At 32.0% G+C, this 17,220-nt stretch overlaps 1 pseudogene; it reads left to right on the top strand.

Moving 5' to 3' along the window:
* The first annotated feature begins 7,868 nt into the window (after positions 1 to 7,868).
* LOC148782526 (alpha carbonic anhydrase 7-like) lies at positions 7,869 to 15,419 on the top strand (annotated as a pseudogene).
* The last annotated feature ends 1,801 nt before the right edge of the window (positions 15,420 to 17,220 follow it).

The following is a 17,220-nucleotide window of genomic DNA, read 5'->3' as shown; positions in this document are numbered from 1 at the left end:
TAGTCTATGGAATGGATGACTCACATCCCTCATCCTATAAGTCACCCAAGATCAATGGTACACAATCAATCTCACTAATGAGGCAAACCATAAAAAACCCCTGACCCAATTGAAGCCTTATATAAAAGGGTGTCCTCTACCCATTCTAATACACATCTCTCTCCCACATCTCTACTAGGAGGGAACACCCCACATAGAATCTCTCTCTCTTCCCTTAGGGGACTTGCCCCAAGTAGTTAAGCTCTCTCTCTCTCTCATATCACAAGAAGCCCCCCCCCCCCCCCCCCCCCCCACACAGTAGATGTTCCCTCTCTCTTCCGTCTTCTATCTTTCATGGCCTATGGGTTAAGGGTTTAATATTGAAAAGATATCTTTCTCATCTAGGTGATCCAAGGGTAAACCTTAGTTTGAGACCTAAAGCCTTGTAAAGAGTTCTTGTTCTATTGGAGGTTTTGCCCATATGCTTTACCATCTTGGAGATTAAGGTAGACCATTGGTCCCACGCCATTAGAAGTGGTGACTCGGTGTGGGATGTAATAAGCACAGGTGAGATAATCTTCAGCATCTTATTTCTTGTCATACTTATTTTCTTTATCTTTTGTTATTCCCAAGCTTAGTGTTGTGGTTTTAGTGACATCAAGTATATGATCTAGTCATGTTCTTCTTTTCTTTTATTTTCAAGTCAATATTATTGCAATGGATTGCTTGTAAGTGATCTAGCCAAAAAGAAAGAGAAGAAAAAGAATAACATATATAAGAGAAAATGAACATATATTTTATTTTTATTTTTATTTTTACATATCTAAATTACTTGAAATTTGGAGCGTGTGTACATCTTAATAAGATACACCTAATAAAAATATGAAAACAATAATTCATAAAATATAAATTGACCAAAATACTTCTAAAATTTTAGGGGTATTTTGGTCAATTTATGTTTTAGAAATTATTTGTTTCTTATTTTCATTAGGTGTAACTCACTAAGATATATATGCAATCCAAATTTCAAGTATTTTAGATATGTAAAAAAAAAATGAAAATTAAAACACTATAGGACAACTGTGATTGTCCGATAAGGTTTGGATGGTGATGAGGGTAGATAAAATCATTGTTCATTTTAGCCTATGGTGATGAGGGTAGGTGAAATCACTGTTCAATTTCACCTATGGTGATGAGGGTAGGTAAAATCACTATTTATTTTCGCCTATAGGCGTTGGAAAGAGTTTTTCATATATATATATATATACTCCATGCTAGATCACATAAGTCCAACTTTCCTTGTCTACGTTTTGGAGAGAGAAAGTGGTAACATAAAATATCCAAGAATTTATATAACTTTTATGTATCAATACAATAGGAAACAAGTCCCTATAGAGATAAAGTGCCTTTTTATTTTCACTTATGATCTGAAAAGTTGAGAGTTACATCAGTGCAACACGAGGATTCTTTGAGTTCCAAAAAGTAACCACTGCACTCTGCCTACTCGATTTCTAGAATATCAATCGTTTTTGTTATATACGCGTCATCACTGGCAGACCCGAAGTATTGGAGGGCACCAAACTATCGGAGCAGTGCATTTTTTACCGGAGGGGACAATCACCGGAATGCAACATCTATCAGAACCATGCAGTGGGACGAAACTCATCGAAGTGCACCGTCTGTCAAAACTGCACGCGTTAGTAGTTTGTTTCACGCTTTGGTAGTTTGTTTCACGCATTGGTCATTTGTTTCACGTGAAATAGTTTGACAAAAACATTTGCAAAAAATATATTTACTTATGCAAACAATCTACATGAAAAGAATTAAGCAAGCATGTTTTTTTCCATCTTTGGTAAACACCCTTAGAAATAGGCAGAGTAAGAGAGAACGCAACAAATTTGAAATTTTGAGATGGTTTCTTTCTCTAAAAGTTTTTGAAATAATTTATCTCTCTGGAACCTAAAATTTACTAATTTCTTTTTTTTCAAATTTCAGACTGTTTCACTCTAAATTTTTGAAATAGTTTCACTCTCCAAAAATTGGAAATTCAATATAGCTCATTTTTCTAGTTACCATTATTAAGAAAAAGCTATAGCTTATATCTTGAAGAATACTGAGATAGTTTTTCTGTCTAAAAATTTGAGATAGTTTCCCCTCTAAAACTTAAAATTTAAGATAGTTTATCTTTTAAAATTTTGAGATAGTTTATCTTTCTAAAAGTTTGACATTTGAGATAGTTTCTCTCTCTAAAATTTTGAGATAATTTTTCTCTCTAAAACTTGAAATTTAATATAGTTTATCTCTCTAAAACTTTTGAGATACTTTTTCTCTTTAAAAGTTTTTAAAGCAGAGATAGCTTCTCTCTCTTAAAACTTTGAAAAAGTCTCTCTCTCTCTCTAATACTTTAAGATAGCTTCTCTCCCTAAAATTTTTGAGATTGTTTCTGTTTCTGAAACTTAAAATTTGATTTAGTTTCTCTCTTTAAAAAGATTGAGATATTTTCTCTCTCTAAAACTTAATATTTGAGATCGTTTCTCTTTTAAAAATTTTGAGATTGTTTTATACTAAAAACAAATTTAAATGGTTTTTTCCTCAAAATTTGCAATTTGAGATGGCTTCCCTTTCTAAAAACTTTCAGATAATCACTCTCTAAGAAAATAAGAGTCTCACTTTAAAGATTTTGAGATAGTTTCTCTCTCTAAAACTTAAAATTTGATATAATCTCTCTCTCTAAAAATCTTGAGATAATTTCTCTCCCTATAGCTTAAAATTTTATATAATTTTTCTCTCTAAAAATTTTGATATAGTTTATCTCTCTAAATAGTTTACAATTGTTTCTCTCGAAGAATTTTGAGATAATTTTGAAAGAAAGACCTATGTCATCTTTCCCACGGGAATACAATTTTTTTTTTTTTTAATGATAATAATCACCCCTTTTTATTTTGCCAAAAAAACACTTACAGATGGTCGTTTACAAAAAATAACTATTTCAAAATAAAACAGGACAACAATAAAAATAAAACTCAACCACTTGATGTCATTTTTATAACTTAATACTATGCTTGAGAATATAAAATAAAAGAGCAAAGTGAGTAAAAGAGAAGATGCTGGAGATTAACTCAACCGGGCTTATTACACTCCACACCGAGTCACCACATCCAATGGCGTGGGATCAACGGTCTAGCTTCAATCTTGAACCAGAAAAGCTAATTTCGGCCAAACTAGGTAACCACTCTTAAATCTCTACAAAACCTTAACTCCAAAATAATTAGGCTTAAACCCTAATTTTTCCAACCCTTAGTATCTTTAGGTCAAGAGAAAGAGAGAAGGAGACCTAGAGTTGGGGCGTGCCCCCTATGGGTCTTAGGAGAGAGAGAGGGTTAGAGCTCTATAGATCTTAGGAGAGAGAGAGGGTTAGAGAGAGAAAGCCTGAGAGGAGAGAGAGGGGAGTGGCCCCTAGGGAGGAGAGAAAGAGTTTATGAGTGAGAGAGAGAGGTGTGTTGAGATGGGGAAGAGCACTCTTATTTATAGTGAAATTTAGGATTTTTTAGGGTTTCCTAAAGTTTGCATCTTTCTTGAGATTGAATATGAACCTTTGATCAAGGTGACTTATGTAGTGAGAGATCTAAGTCATCCATTCCATAGATGGGTCATCAACATTATGGAAGGTGTATGAACCATTATCCCCCTTTCTTTAAACCATTTTCCCATCAATATATTTAAATAAATTAAATCTATTAAATATATCATACATTCTATAAAATTGTATTATCCATCTCATATATTCCATAAGAATATATCAAGAAATATCAAGTCAAGATATTCTATCAATAATCAATATAATATATGGTCAATATTTCCCAAACATTATTTGACCATATGCTTATAAGATGGACTTTCCAAAAAATACAAAAGTTGATATCAAAGTAATAACAAAAGAAACAATGGGTGGGGCGTGCCACCCATATGTGGCATATGTGGGCCCATTTGCCACATGGTGGGCCCATGTGCACTATGGGCCCCCATGAAAATTTTATAAATATATTAAAAAAAAATTTAAACGTTATTTGATTTTTATATAATTTGTAAAATTAATAACTTCATTTTTACAATTTCAAAAATTATAAATAACATATTAAAAGATTCATAAAAATTCAAATAATAAATCTAAAATAATTTCTATAATAAAATGAATACAATTAAATTAATATGATGGGAAGTGGATCCATAAGGTTCAGGAATTCTATCAACGATCACGGGGTACTCCACCTTCAACTGTGGACTACAGACCACACTTGCTTTATTAAACTGACTCAATGTTTCCCTTGACCCACAGTCCAAGCAGGGGCTCATTAGCGGGTCACCAAAGTCTGGCCGATGAGCCAAGGGGTCGCAATCCCAGTCTGTGGATTACAAGTCCTCCTCTAGAGATGAGTCAAGGTCACCACAACCTGATGTGACTACAACTCTATGGTATATAGGGGTATCTCTCTCGCACATGCATATGCTTCACACAAAGGTGGATAACTGGCTTTTCCGAACGATCTATCGATATGCATGTCGTGTGATAGAACATGGATGAGGATTTGACCCTCGTCTTTGTAAGCCTACCATCACACACAAAGGTCACACAGTCCCTTGGCTCACTCATTCAGGCATAAGCACCGACTTCATTAAGGGCTAACCCAAAACCCTTCTCGATTTATTCTTTATGCCTAGGTACCTTGGGTTTTCCAACCGACTGGCCTAGATCGTCAAGCACAGTCCGGTATCAACAAACATCATTTGCTTAGCATGATCCACGAGGGACCACACTCCCATTGAGTTTATGTTCCACTATAATAAATGTTTTTCATTACACACTCATAAGGACTTTAAGGGCCTCATAAACCCAACAAATTTCTCTAAAACTCGAAATTTGATATAGTTTTTCTCTAAACGTGTAATATTTCTCTCTCTAAAACTCAAACATTTGAGATAGTTTGTCTTTTTAAAATGTTTGAGACATTGAGATAGTGTACTTTAGATCCAATGGGAAAAATAAGCCCACATAATTTTCACCCCACCTTATGAGGTAGGAGAGTTCTTTTCTTATAAAAAAGGTCATTTTTGTCTTAGAATTAGTTTTCGCAAGATTAAAAGTACAAACCAAATACATGTAACCTCACTTCTCATAAAAAAAAAAAAAATTCCTCATATTATTTTTTGGAAAAAAATATAAACACAATATTTATTTTTAATACAAGGAGATCACAATCACTCTCGTCCATTAGATTTAAAATCGTATGCTTGTGAGTGTATCATTGACTATACTCAAACTTCAGAACAAACTTTCTTCAACTTTGTCACACAACCTATGCCATCCGATTTGACAACTAATGTGCTAGCAACAATTGTGACCTCTTTGTAACAATGACGAATGGTCTCATAACATACAATCCTTTATTTTTAGGGTACGGTTTGTATAGAGCCTAGGCTCTAAACAATCAAAATTGAATCTGCCTTCAAATAGTGTTGAGAAATGTGGTTTCAATATTGGAAATTTTTGTGATGGCCTTAAAATATAATTTTATATTTATTTATAAAATTTAAAGCTTCAAAAAAAGTGTAGATCGACGTATCTATGAAAATATTGAAAATTATTAGCCAAAAAATGCGTTTCAAAATACACTATTTCCAAAACTTGCAACCTTTTTGCTTCTCTTGTCCATGCATCTTGATGTCGAGATGATCAGTTTGAAGATATTTGGGCATCAAAATAACCTTTTCTAGTGAAATTTTTAAGCTAGGCTCAAATTTTATTGTTTAGAGCCTCTGCTCTTTATAAACTTTTCCCTATAAGGGTGCGCTTTGTATAGAGATGAGGCTCTAAACAATCAAATTAGAGCCCACCTTCAAATAGTGTCTAGAAATGTGGTTTCAATACTAGAAATTACTGTGATAGCCTTAAAATATATTTTCATCTATAAAATTTAAAGTTTAAAAAATAGTGTAGATCGAGCATATTTGTGAAAACTTGACAATCTTGAGAATTAACGACCCAAAAATGTGTTATAAGAATCACTATTTTCAGAACTTGAAATCCATTTTTTTCTTATGTCCATGCATATTGGTATCGAGATGATCAATTTGAGGATATTTGGGCATCAAAACAACCTCTTCTAGTGAAATTATTGAGGTCGGCTCTAATTTGATCGTTTAGAGCCTCAGCTCCATACAAACTTTTCCCTTTTTCTATGGAAAAGGAGTTGGGGTGGTGGGGGTAGCACCCTCACACCTTAGCCACAATGTTGTGGTTTCCACTTTCACCACTAACACCGTAAAACAAAAATCACTCTTAACCTATTTGAAAAAACGAGTAGGGCCTGTCTCTTCATTGAATTACACAAAAAAAAGGATTATATATTGTTTCAGTTAACATTTGAGCCGCTCGCTCGAGGAGATTACCCCTTAGATTAGCTTTCTTATTATTTTTAAGAAAAGCTTTCTATGTGACCCCAAATTCCGAATCATTTCCAAAGGCTCCTATATCTCCAAACAATAAATGGTTGAAATTTGTTGTAACATTTCATTTGAAAAATTTTACTAGCTAGCTTTGGATCGAGTCTCATACTTCTTCACTTTACATTGAATGAGTAAACAAACTCTCCAATACCATTAATTGTCAAATTATTGCCTATTGCAAGTATGTTTTTATCGTCGAAGAGCGAAAACCGTGTGTGGAGAAGTTTAGAGAATAATTTCCCCAAGTTTTCACTCCAAAAATACTATGCGAGGATAGGTTTCTTCCAATGTAGGCCCTAATTGGATCTTTTTGATACGACAAGCGACGAAATGTGAACGGCTCAATTACGTGGCTAAGCTCATGGTGCCGTTCATCCCTTCAAATCAAAACGTTCTCTCATGCAACCATGTGTACGTGCGTGTGGGGAGTTATAAAAACTTTTGAATTGAATTTCAATTCAAGAATCTTAATATTAGAGTATTAATCACACTTCATTAAGGGAAAATTATGGATACCCCTTAACTCACATTTTACACCCAAAATGTATCGGTCTGGCTCAAAAATGCCTCGGCCTGGTATCTTGTGTTTAAAATGTGCCAGTTTGACACATTTTATGCTGGAATGGCTTCAAGCAAAATGTTCCTGTCGAACTGATGTCTAATATAAAATTTTGTTGGTCTTTTAGAAAATGCGTCTGACTGAATTGTATCGGTCCGACACAAAATGTGTCAGATTAGTTTCTATATGACACATTTTGTCCAAGATCAGTTTAGAAAGTGGGAGTTGGAAATGTGGCCTAAAACGAGAGTATTTTGGTAAAAAAAAAAAGTTACCTTTTTTACATGATAGGGTGGTTACAAAAAAAAAGGTAGTGATTAATGCAACGGTTGTATAGTAATATGATTAAACAACTTTAAAAAATCATGTTAAGGCCATTTGTTTGATCCAAAATTTTAAATATAAACTCTTTTCATTTTAATGAACAACCACAAAAAAAAAAAATTTTGAAAATGTAACTTAAAAAATATTATTTTAGCCCAATTAACATAGGCCGTTCATTTTGGTGGAGAGGCTTAGATCTAGGCTTTAGAATGATCTTTTTTCTTTCCAATTATTTTTAGATAAATTTACTATCATTAGATTATCAATATTAAAAAATAAAAAAAATGATTTTGAATTCATAAAGGTCTAAATCTTGAAATTCATCAAATGGACGCCCTAAATTCATTGTTGGAGGGGACTCATTTTGACCATATATATAGTGTAAATTAGTTTTTTTTTTTTTTTTTTTTTTAAAAAATGATTATTTAGATAAAGAGAGTGTGGGTCCAAAATTTTCGTTCATAAAAATACAACAAACATGATTTTTTAGAAGAGTAGGGATATGCAGTCTCCCATTGACCTGCTTCACCAAAGGGTGGAGGTTCTACCAAATTTGGGGCGCTTAAAAAGAAAATATAAGCCCGCTAAAGCAATCCTAAAGAACAGAGGCCATGATATAATGGTATATCTCTCACTCTCTCTCTCTTACTGTATATGTGTTGATTGAACGTAATTAAACATTGTTCTCTCTCTACTTTTTTGTGTGTGTATAAATTGTTGTGGCAGCTTAAGTGGGGGGAAAATGGAGCTGGAACACCGGAAATAACCAAACAGAGTACGTTCTGAAGCAATGTCATTGGCATTCACCCTCCGAGCACAGTTTCAATGGTTCAAGGTAAATTAATTAATTGATTATACAATATGTTGGTCTCTGTCTTGTTGCACTTTTGATTAATTAATTTGAATTATTTCATTCCTTCTATGACCTTTTTATCCTGTCGCGCATTTAATGCGCAAGTGTAACGCTTTCACATTTGGAAAACGTTTGTAACTCCTTCACATTTACTTCCCAAATTGACTAAAAAACATTGGGTTTGTTTGATTCAGATACTCTTTAGAGGTGAACTTGGTTCACAAGAGCAAAGATGGGAAGGAAGCGGTGGTTGGGATTACCTACAAAATTGGCAGACCTGATACCTTTCTTAATGAGGTAATGATGCTCTTTTTCTTTTATATATATATATATATATATATATATATATAAAATACATCCGAAAAATTGTTTCATGTGGGCTACACCGCAGGACTATATATGCAGTCTAAAAAGTGTAATACATCCAAAGATGGATGCAAGTAGGTGATCCATATAAAATAATAAAAACTAACGGTCCAAATATTTTCTTACAAGAATTATTATTTTTTGGTTTTTAAAATTTACTTATTTTTTCATATTTATGATCTCCATGTTAGAGATTACATGTCTTTAAAATTAAGTAAAAAATCCATCTCAAAAATAGATTTATTAATAGGCCCACATTTTTATTAAGGCTTGACCATATAGAAATCGTGTATATATATATATATATATATATATATATATATATATATATATATATATATATATATATATATATATATATATATATATATATATATATAAAACAATAGCTGACCACTACAATGAATAGTAGTATAGGTGTAATAAGAGCCGTCAAATCTTCATCAAGCGATTCAGAATGCATATCACTATTTTAATTTTAATTATTTTTCTATAAATCGGATTGTAATGAAATTTTAGATGAATGTACTAACAAATAGGGCGCATAAATAAAAAATATATAAAATATATTTTCCAAAATATAAAATGATCGAAATACCCTTGAAAAGTGATAGGAGTATTTTGATTATTTTAAATTACTGAAAATATTTTTTATGTATTTTTATATGGTGCGCAATAGTGTTAGGTATATACATCCAAAATTTCATATTAATCAGATTTATTTTAAAAAACGTAAAATTCAAATAGTGATGTGTATTCTGAATCACCCGAAGACTCCCATTCCACTTATCTACTATTCATTATAGCTGGGCAGCTATTGTAAGGTTTACCCATATATATATATATATATATATATATATATATATATATATATATATATATATATATGAGTAATGATCCTAGGAGACCCTCCCACACCCGTGTGTGTAGGGCCTCAATGGATCACCATTAAATTTGGTACAGATCTCTAAAAAAAGTTAAGTCCCACACTTATGTGATAACTTTTCTATAGATCAATTTCGAATTTTATGGTGATCATTTGGGGTCTTCCATACATGGGTGTGGGAGGGTCTCATATGATCATTACTATATATATATATATGAAAAGTCTTAAACACGCCTATAGGCGAGTTGCTACAGTATTCGCCCTCATCAGGGACATGCTATGTCTGTTATGGTTTTGTCTAAAAATCAGCACGGACCTTCAAGAGCCTTGCCGGTCCCCGTATATATTTTTTTGCCAATTTTGTGTAAAAAAAAGCCCGTTACAAACATGCTATATCCGTGATGGTCTTTAATCCATGCCATTCGAAAAAATCAGATGGCATCGAGCCTATGAGCGAAAATATTGTTCACTTTTTCCCATAGGCGTTTTGTAGTCTCCTCCATATATATATGGAAAAATCTTAAAAATGCCTATAGGCGAAGTGCTACAATGTTTTTCCCCTGTCATGAACATATCCGTGACGGTTTTTCCTAAAAACTATCAAGGACCTACGGGAGCCATGGCGGTCCCCCCGTATGTTTTGCTTCAAATTTGCGTGAAAAAAAACCCGTCACGGACTTGTTATGTTCGTGATGCACCGCCACGGATATGCTAAGTCCGTGACGGTCTTTAATCCATACCACCTAAAAAAATTGGACGGCACCAAGCCTATGGGCGAAAATACTGTTCATTTTCACCCATAGGCGTTTTGTAGTCTCTTTATATATATATATATATATATATATAGAAAAAGATATGGTGCGCAGCCTAGTGTAGATAAGCTAAATGTGTCAATGGCCCCGATTGAATCTGGGCCGATTTGACAATCACAGATGCCTGGTAGTATTCGAATTTTTTTATTTTTTATAAGTTGAAATGATCTAAAATTTGAAGCATGTATTGATCAGAAAAAGGCGAATCTACGAAAAATATTAGAAAAACATTTTACATGAAAATCATTGACCAAACTACCTCCGAAACATTATGCGGGTATTTTGGTCAATTATTTTCATGTAAAATATTTTTTTAATATTTTTCATAGATTTACCTGTTTTTTATGAATACACACTCTAAATTTTAGGTCATTCTAATTTGTAAAAAGAAAAATTAAAATTCAAACACTATTGGACACTACCGAGCATCTGTGATAGTCAGATCGGCCCAAATTCAATCTGGGTTGTTAGCGCATTTAGCTTATCTACACTAGGCTACGTACCATATCGTTTTCCTACATATATATATATATATATATATATATATATATATATATATATATATATAAAGTCGGGAACGTTTCTATACTTCCTCTACAGTATAAGACAATTCCCCTCATGCAGCTTTCCAATTTAGATCAAGTGAGTTGATGGCCATTTGATTTAGATTCGACATCTTAGAGTTATTTTTAGTTTTTTGTTTATAAATTGTATGTATATGAAATTTAGTACGTGTCATCTTCTCAACGGGACGCACCTCAAACAATCTTAAAAGTAATATTTTGATAAAATATAATAATTAAAATTCCTTTTGAAACTTTCAAAGGTGTTTTGGTTATTTTATTTTAATGCGAATATTTTTTTTTATATTTTTTTTAAGTTCGAGTTTAAGAGAGGGGTAAGCGCTCAAAATTTGGTATCAAAATATTTTTTAAAAAATAAAAATAAAATAGTGTAGATAAAAGACATTGCAATTAGGACTATCTCGGTATAAACATAAAAAGCTTGCCCCCTAAAGTCTGCCTAATACTCTCTAAAACCCTCTACCTGTAGAGGTTATGACGGTCTCCCGTCCATATGCGCCAAAGTCGTTCGTAGAACTTCTGCCACTTTCCGAAAAATAAATACTTAATGTGACACAAATATACACTTCTCTCCTACTTATTCATTCTTTTGAAAATAGGGTCTCTCTTTTTCTCTCCCTTAATGATTCTTCTCCGTTCTAACGACGAAATTCATTCTCCTCTTTCTATTGGGGAACTCTCTCTCTCTCTTCCAATGCTTCCCTCTAACCGTTTTCAATGGGAACAAAAAAATAATTAAAAGGATTTAAAAAAAGACAGAAAATTCCATTGTTTAAATAGAGATGGGGATGTATATAAAATAAAGGAAATTTTTATATGAAGTGTCAACAATACAAGGTACATACAAAAAAATAATTAAAAAGATTTAAGAAAAGACAGAAAATTCCATTGTTTAAATAGAGATGGGGATGTATATAAATAAGGGAAATTTTTATATGAAGTGTTAACAATATAAGGTACATCTCAAAATTTGGTAGAAGACATGCTTCTCGGCACTAGAAAACCTTCAAATTGGACGGGAAGCTTTTGGTTTCTCTCTCTCCTCAATGCTTTACTAACAGTTCGTATGGATTTTGTCTACCATTGAAGAAATTACAAAAAGAAAAAGTTTTATAGAAGGTTGCAAGTTTAAAATGTTGAATTTAAAGATGCACCTCAAAAATCTACTGAAAAAGGTTGTTTTTATATTGAAAAACCCTTTAATTGATCATCTCGACATCAAGATATATGAACACTAAAAAAAAGAAAAAAAGATTTTAAGTCCTAAAAATAGTGCATCTTTGACAGTCCATTTTCTAGATTTTCATATGTTTATAGATGTACTTAATTGTAATGATTTTTGAAGTTTAAAATTTTATAATTACGTATAAAATTAAATTTTGAGATAATATTTAAAATTATTTACACTAAAATTACATGTTATGATAAATTTTGGAGACGCTCATTGTTTAAGGTTGGAACCTTATAAAAACCAGACCCAATAAAAAATCATTCTTATAATTTCAGCTCATGAATACGATATCATATATTGCGGATTCCAAAGAAGCCGAAGTGGAAGTAGGGGAGGTGGATCCAAGGCACATAAAGATAGGTAATAGAAAGTATTACAGATATACTGGCTCTCTCACCACTCCACCTTGTACACAAGGTGTTGCATGGACAATTGTAAAAAAGGTTTGCAACTTTCTCCCTCTAAATCTGCATCCACAACATACTTTATTACAACTTCCTCTCTCTAAATCTACATCCTAAATATGCTTCACCATGCTTGAATTTCTCTTTTGAAGCCCCTATTAATGAATAGGATTACCTATAAAAAGACTTTTGTAAATGGACAGCTCAATCATTTTTGTCTCGTAAATTTTAAAATGAGACCTTGTAAGAGTGTTCCTGATTATACCCAAAATTTCAAAATGAAGTTTTGGAATATGTGACATACCTCATGCTATCAAATTTGACATCTAATTAGTAGGAATAATTGTGATATCCATGTACAAAAGATAAATGATCTCTTTATAAACAATCATTTGAAAAATACTTAGTTGCATGCTCCAATCTTCGAATTGCTTAGCTCATACGTAAGCCAAACTCGAACTTTTGTCAAGGGGTTTAGAGAAGTACTTGCAGGCTTGCCTACCAGTCCACATAAAATCTCCCTTGTCAACCATAGTTGAATGGTGGAGATTCTCGGCTAGCCTTCATAAAACCTCCATCATCCAACTTGGTTGGACTTTGGAGATTGCTAAGATATCCAATAATCTTCACCGTTCATTACATTAGCAGGCTGACCCACATGCAACAATTTACCTTTAGAGCCCATTTGATTCCCTGGAAATGGGAATCCTGGAATAACATTTCCATGGAAACAACACAGACGGACTTGTTTGGTTTCTTCTAAAGACGGAATTAGCATATTTGTGGGGAGTTCTGTATCCTCATTTTAAGTCAAATTTTAGGAAATGTCAATTCATTCCAAATAAATAAAATATATATTTCTTGAAAATCAAAAGTTAAACGTCATACCCTAATGTTATTAATGTTATTATTAATATTAATACTACAATTATTATTGTTGTTAGTATATTCTTATCTAAAATATAAAAAGAGTGATTATTTAAATATATTTTTATTATAATATAATGTTATTATCTTAATATAATAATTTTATATTATATTACTATTGAAATATTCATATATTATTATGATATTTTAAATATTATAATATTATTTTAATATTAATCAAAGATATTATATTATTATATAATTAGCCAACTCTAATTAATTAAGATAAGACTTGGATGATGATGCTTGTAATTACGATATGATGTCATAATAATACTTATAAAATAATATTATATTCTATTTAATAATATAACAATATTAATAATATTTATTATTATAATTATTACAATATAATAACTATAATATATTAAATAACTATAATGAGATAATGATAATTACTATTATTATAATGCTGCTATTATATGATAAAAATATTATTATAATATAATAATACTATAATGCATATTATTACTAATAAAATAATATTATATTATTATCTAAATACTGTTATTATAATATAATTATAATATAATATTATAAACGTGACAATTTTGAAATCTCGCTATTTATTCATCACTTGGACAAACACTTACAAAAAAGGACTTCAATGATTCTTAAGTCAAATATTAATAAAATTGAGAATGGATATTTTTTAAAAAATAATGATACATTGAAAATTGTTAAATTTCCTAAAGATACATCTTCTAGGCAATCAAAACTGTGAAGATGCATCTTCAAGGTCTCTGCCAAATATTATTCAAGCAACATACACCATCTTCCAGAAAGTGCTGATTCTAGGAGATACCAATTCCAGGATTGATGTATAAAGAGATTTGAAAAATTCAAAATTTTAGCGTTATTATTATTATTTTTTGTCTATTTTTTTTACAAATAGAAATTGCGCTAAGATAAGTTAAGTAGGAGGATTTTTTGTGCATGAGTTTTAGTAAGGGCTTGAATTGTCGAATGCCTATGGCTTGAATTGTCGAATGCCTACCTTTTGATTTAGGAATAGCTTATTTTAAGTATAAATTATTTTTTAGAAAGAGAAGATAACATGATATTTAGAGAGAGAGATGGAGATAATGATTAACGTGGGAGTTAGAGAAAAAGAAATATGAAAGAGTTTATTTTTTTGTGGGTTGTTTTATTTTTTATTTATTCTCTTCATAGTGTATTTAAAGAGAAGAAGTTCTTCAATGAAGAAGATAATTTAATTTGAGTAAAGAGTTCTTATGAAAAGATCTTTTGGAGACTCCCTTGTAAACTTAGAGAGATTAAATTATCTCACCCTTTATTATTATATTTATTTTATTTTATTTTTAGATAAGAATATTGAATATTATTAAATCACTGGAACTATTACAATGATAGAGTTAAATATTTTAATTATGTCTTCCCTCCATCAAGGATACACAATCCCCAAGAGTCCCATTTTTTGGAACCAAACGGGGCCTCTTTGCAACTGACGTGAGCCGATTACAAATATTCGCTCAGAATAGAGGGAGTAACTTTACGGGTAGGCAGAGTAGCGGCATAAATCTAAAATAATCTCCTACTAAAGTTTCTTTCATCACTTCTCATTGTCGCTTTTTCAAATTTTTAATCTTTATTTCAGGTGAGGACTGTCTCCCGAGAGCAGGTGAGGCTCTTGAGGGCTGTAGTTCATGATGTAAGCCTTTCAACTTTCATTTCATATATATTGGCATCAGTCATAAAGTGTAAAAAAATTTCTTTTGAATTTTGAGTTTGGTCAATGAAATAAATATAGCCACCCAATTTCACATCCAATAATCAAGAGTAATTATGAGCACCTTGTGCCAAAAGCAAATAGTAATAATTGTGGCTCATGTCATAGGAAGCTGAGGCGAACGCGAGGCCAATGCAGCTGATCAACCGACGAGCTGTTCACCTCTACTCCCAAGGCGTCCTTCAACTGATCTCCACACTTGACTTCAACATATACTAATATTGAAGAACTATATTTGAATTTCGTGTGTTTATTCTTTTAGGGCATATAATTTATATGTTACTTAGGTAATATATATTATACTAGTTCATATTAATTTTTATACAAATATAAAGAGGTTCCCTTCAATTCTTCTTTATTTGATGTAACCAATGATTTAAAAAACTACTAGTTCATATTAAATTATATACAAATATAAAGAGGTTTCCTTCAATTCTTCTTTATTTGTTGTAACCAGTGATTTAAAAAACTGATCGGTGACTAGGATGGATCAGTGAATTGGAAGTGTGCATCGCTGTTTTACTGATAGTGAAGTGGCGAAAAAATACATATAAAAACAGTGAACTAGCCATGAACCAATATGAATCGGTGTTTTTATTGTAGAAAAATGGCGTTTTTCTTGTAGCAAAACATCATTACACTATTGCAATCGCCGGTTTTGTTCTAGACCTGGACGATTTCCCATATATTCATAGAATTGGCATGGGGTGACCGATTCCCGAGTTGGACTGGGCAATTCTGTACTGACCCGATGTTTTTAAAATCATTGGCTGTAACCATAGGTAGAAATCTTTTAATCTATTCATGGTGTTTATTGATTCGCCAAGTTGCGTTAAAAGTCGTCACAACTTGTTGGGTTCGTGATCTTCTGGCAACCTTGTGGCATTTGATTTCCACAAGGACTAGGCCTTATGAAAAAATGTAAAACCCTACCTTAAAACCTAATATGGAAAACACTTCTGGTATGGGACATCCTATGATGGCTATAAAATCTATTTCCACCACTGATTGTGAAATTGGTAGATAAAAAATCAGTACCGATCTCACAGATTTGTGAACACTTGAAAATAAAAGGTCCATATAATTTGTTAGGAAGAGGTTATGCAAGCCTATGGGGAGATGGAATAATGTAAGCCCGACCCAGATTGAATCTGGGCTGATCTAAAGGTCACAATTGAATTTTGTATTTAAATTTTAATATTTTTCTACAAATCAAAATGACATAAAATTTCGGGGCATCCACTATTCTCATCAATGCGCACCTAATAAAAATACTAAATGAATAATTCAAAAAATTAAATAGATCAAAATACCCCTAAAAGATTCAAGGGTATTTTAGCCCATTAAACTTTTTGTTAATTGTTGTTTTGATATTTTGATTAGATTTGCCTAGTTCTTAAGAATAGATCCTCCAAATTTCAAATGATTTGAATTTCTTGGTAAAAAATGTAAAATTCAAATATAAAATTAAATCATAATCATAGATCGGTCCAGATTCATTTAGGCCGTTGAGTGTTTGTTGTATCTATCTACCATTGAGCAATATGTGTATTTTTAGACTTTAAAATCCTACTTCTTTTTCATATCCATAATGATCATGTTTGAAATGATCAATATGATGGCTTTCCAACACCATGACTGCAGTGCTCCAAGAGCTCTGAGATGGGGCTTTACTTTTTCTCATTAAGCCTAAGCCTTATTTTCACCCTTTCCTTATATTTATTGGCATGTAATTTATGAGAACTAGTGACGCATTGTCCACTTGATGTGTCCATGTTGCATCTTCGGATCGGTCGAGATTAGTGAAATTTGATAATCAGCCCCTATCATTGGGTGTAAACATCAAGTGTCATAGTTCTCGAAGTTCTCAGTTGAAAGACTTATGGAAGTTTGATGGTGTGGCTGAAAATATACTTGTACAGGGCAATACTCTTATGGGATATATTTGATGAGATAAACCTAAACCTACTACTCAAGAGAGACATATGATATGGAGAAAGCCGTATGGATCCAAATTTTGTATAGATCAAACATGTTCTCT

The sequence above is a fragment of the Amborella trichopoda genome, chromosome 4 (assembly GCF_054954075.1).
Source record: "Amborella trichopoda isolate Santa Cruz 75 chromosome 4, AtrichopodaSantaCruz75HAP2 v2.0, whole genome shotgun sequence".
In the NCBI taxonomy this organism is placed as follows: domain Eukaryota; kingdom Viridiplantae; phylum Streptophyta; class Magnoliopsida; order Amborellales; family Amborellaceae; genus Amborella; species Amborella trichopoda.
This window is presented reverse-complemented; position numbering and strand designations above follow the sequence as displayed.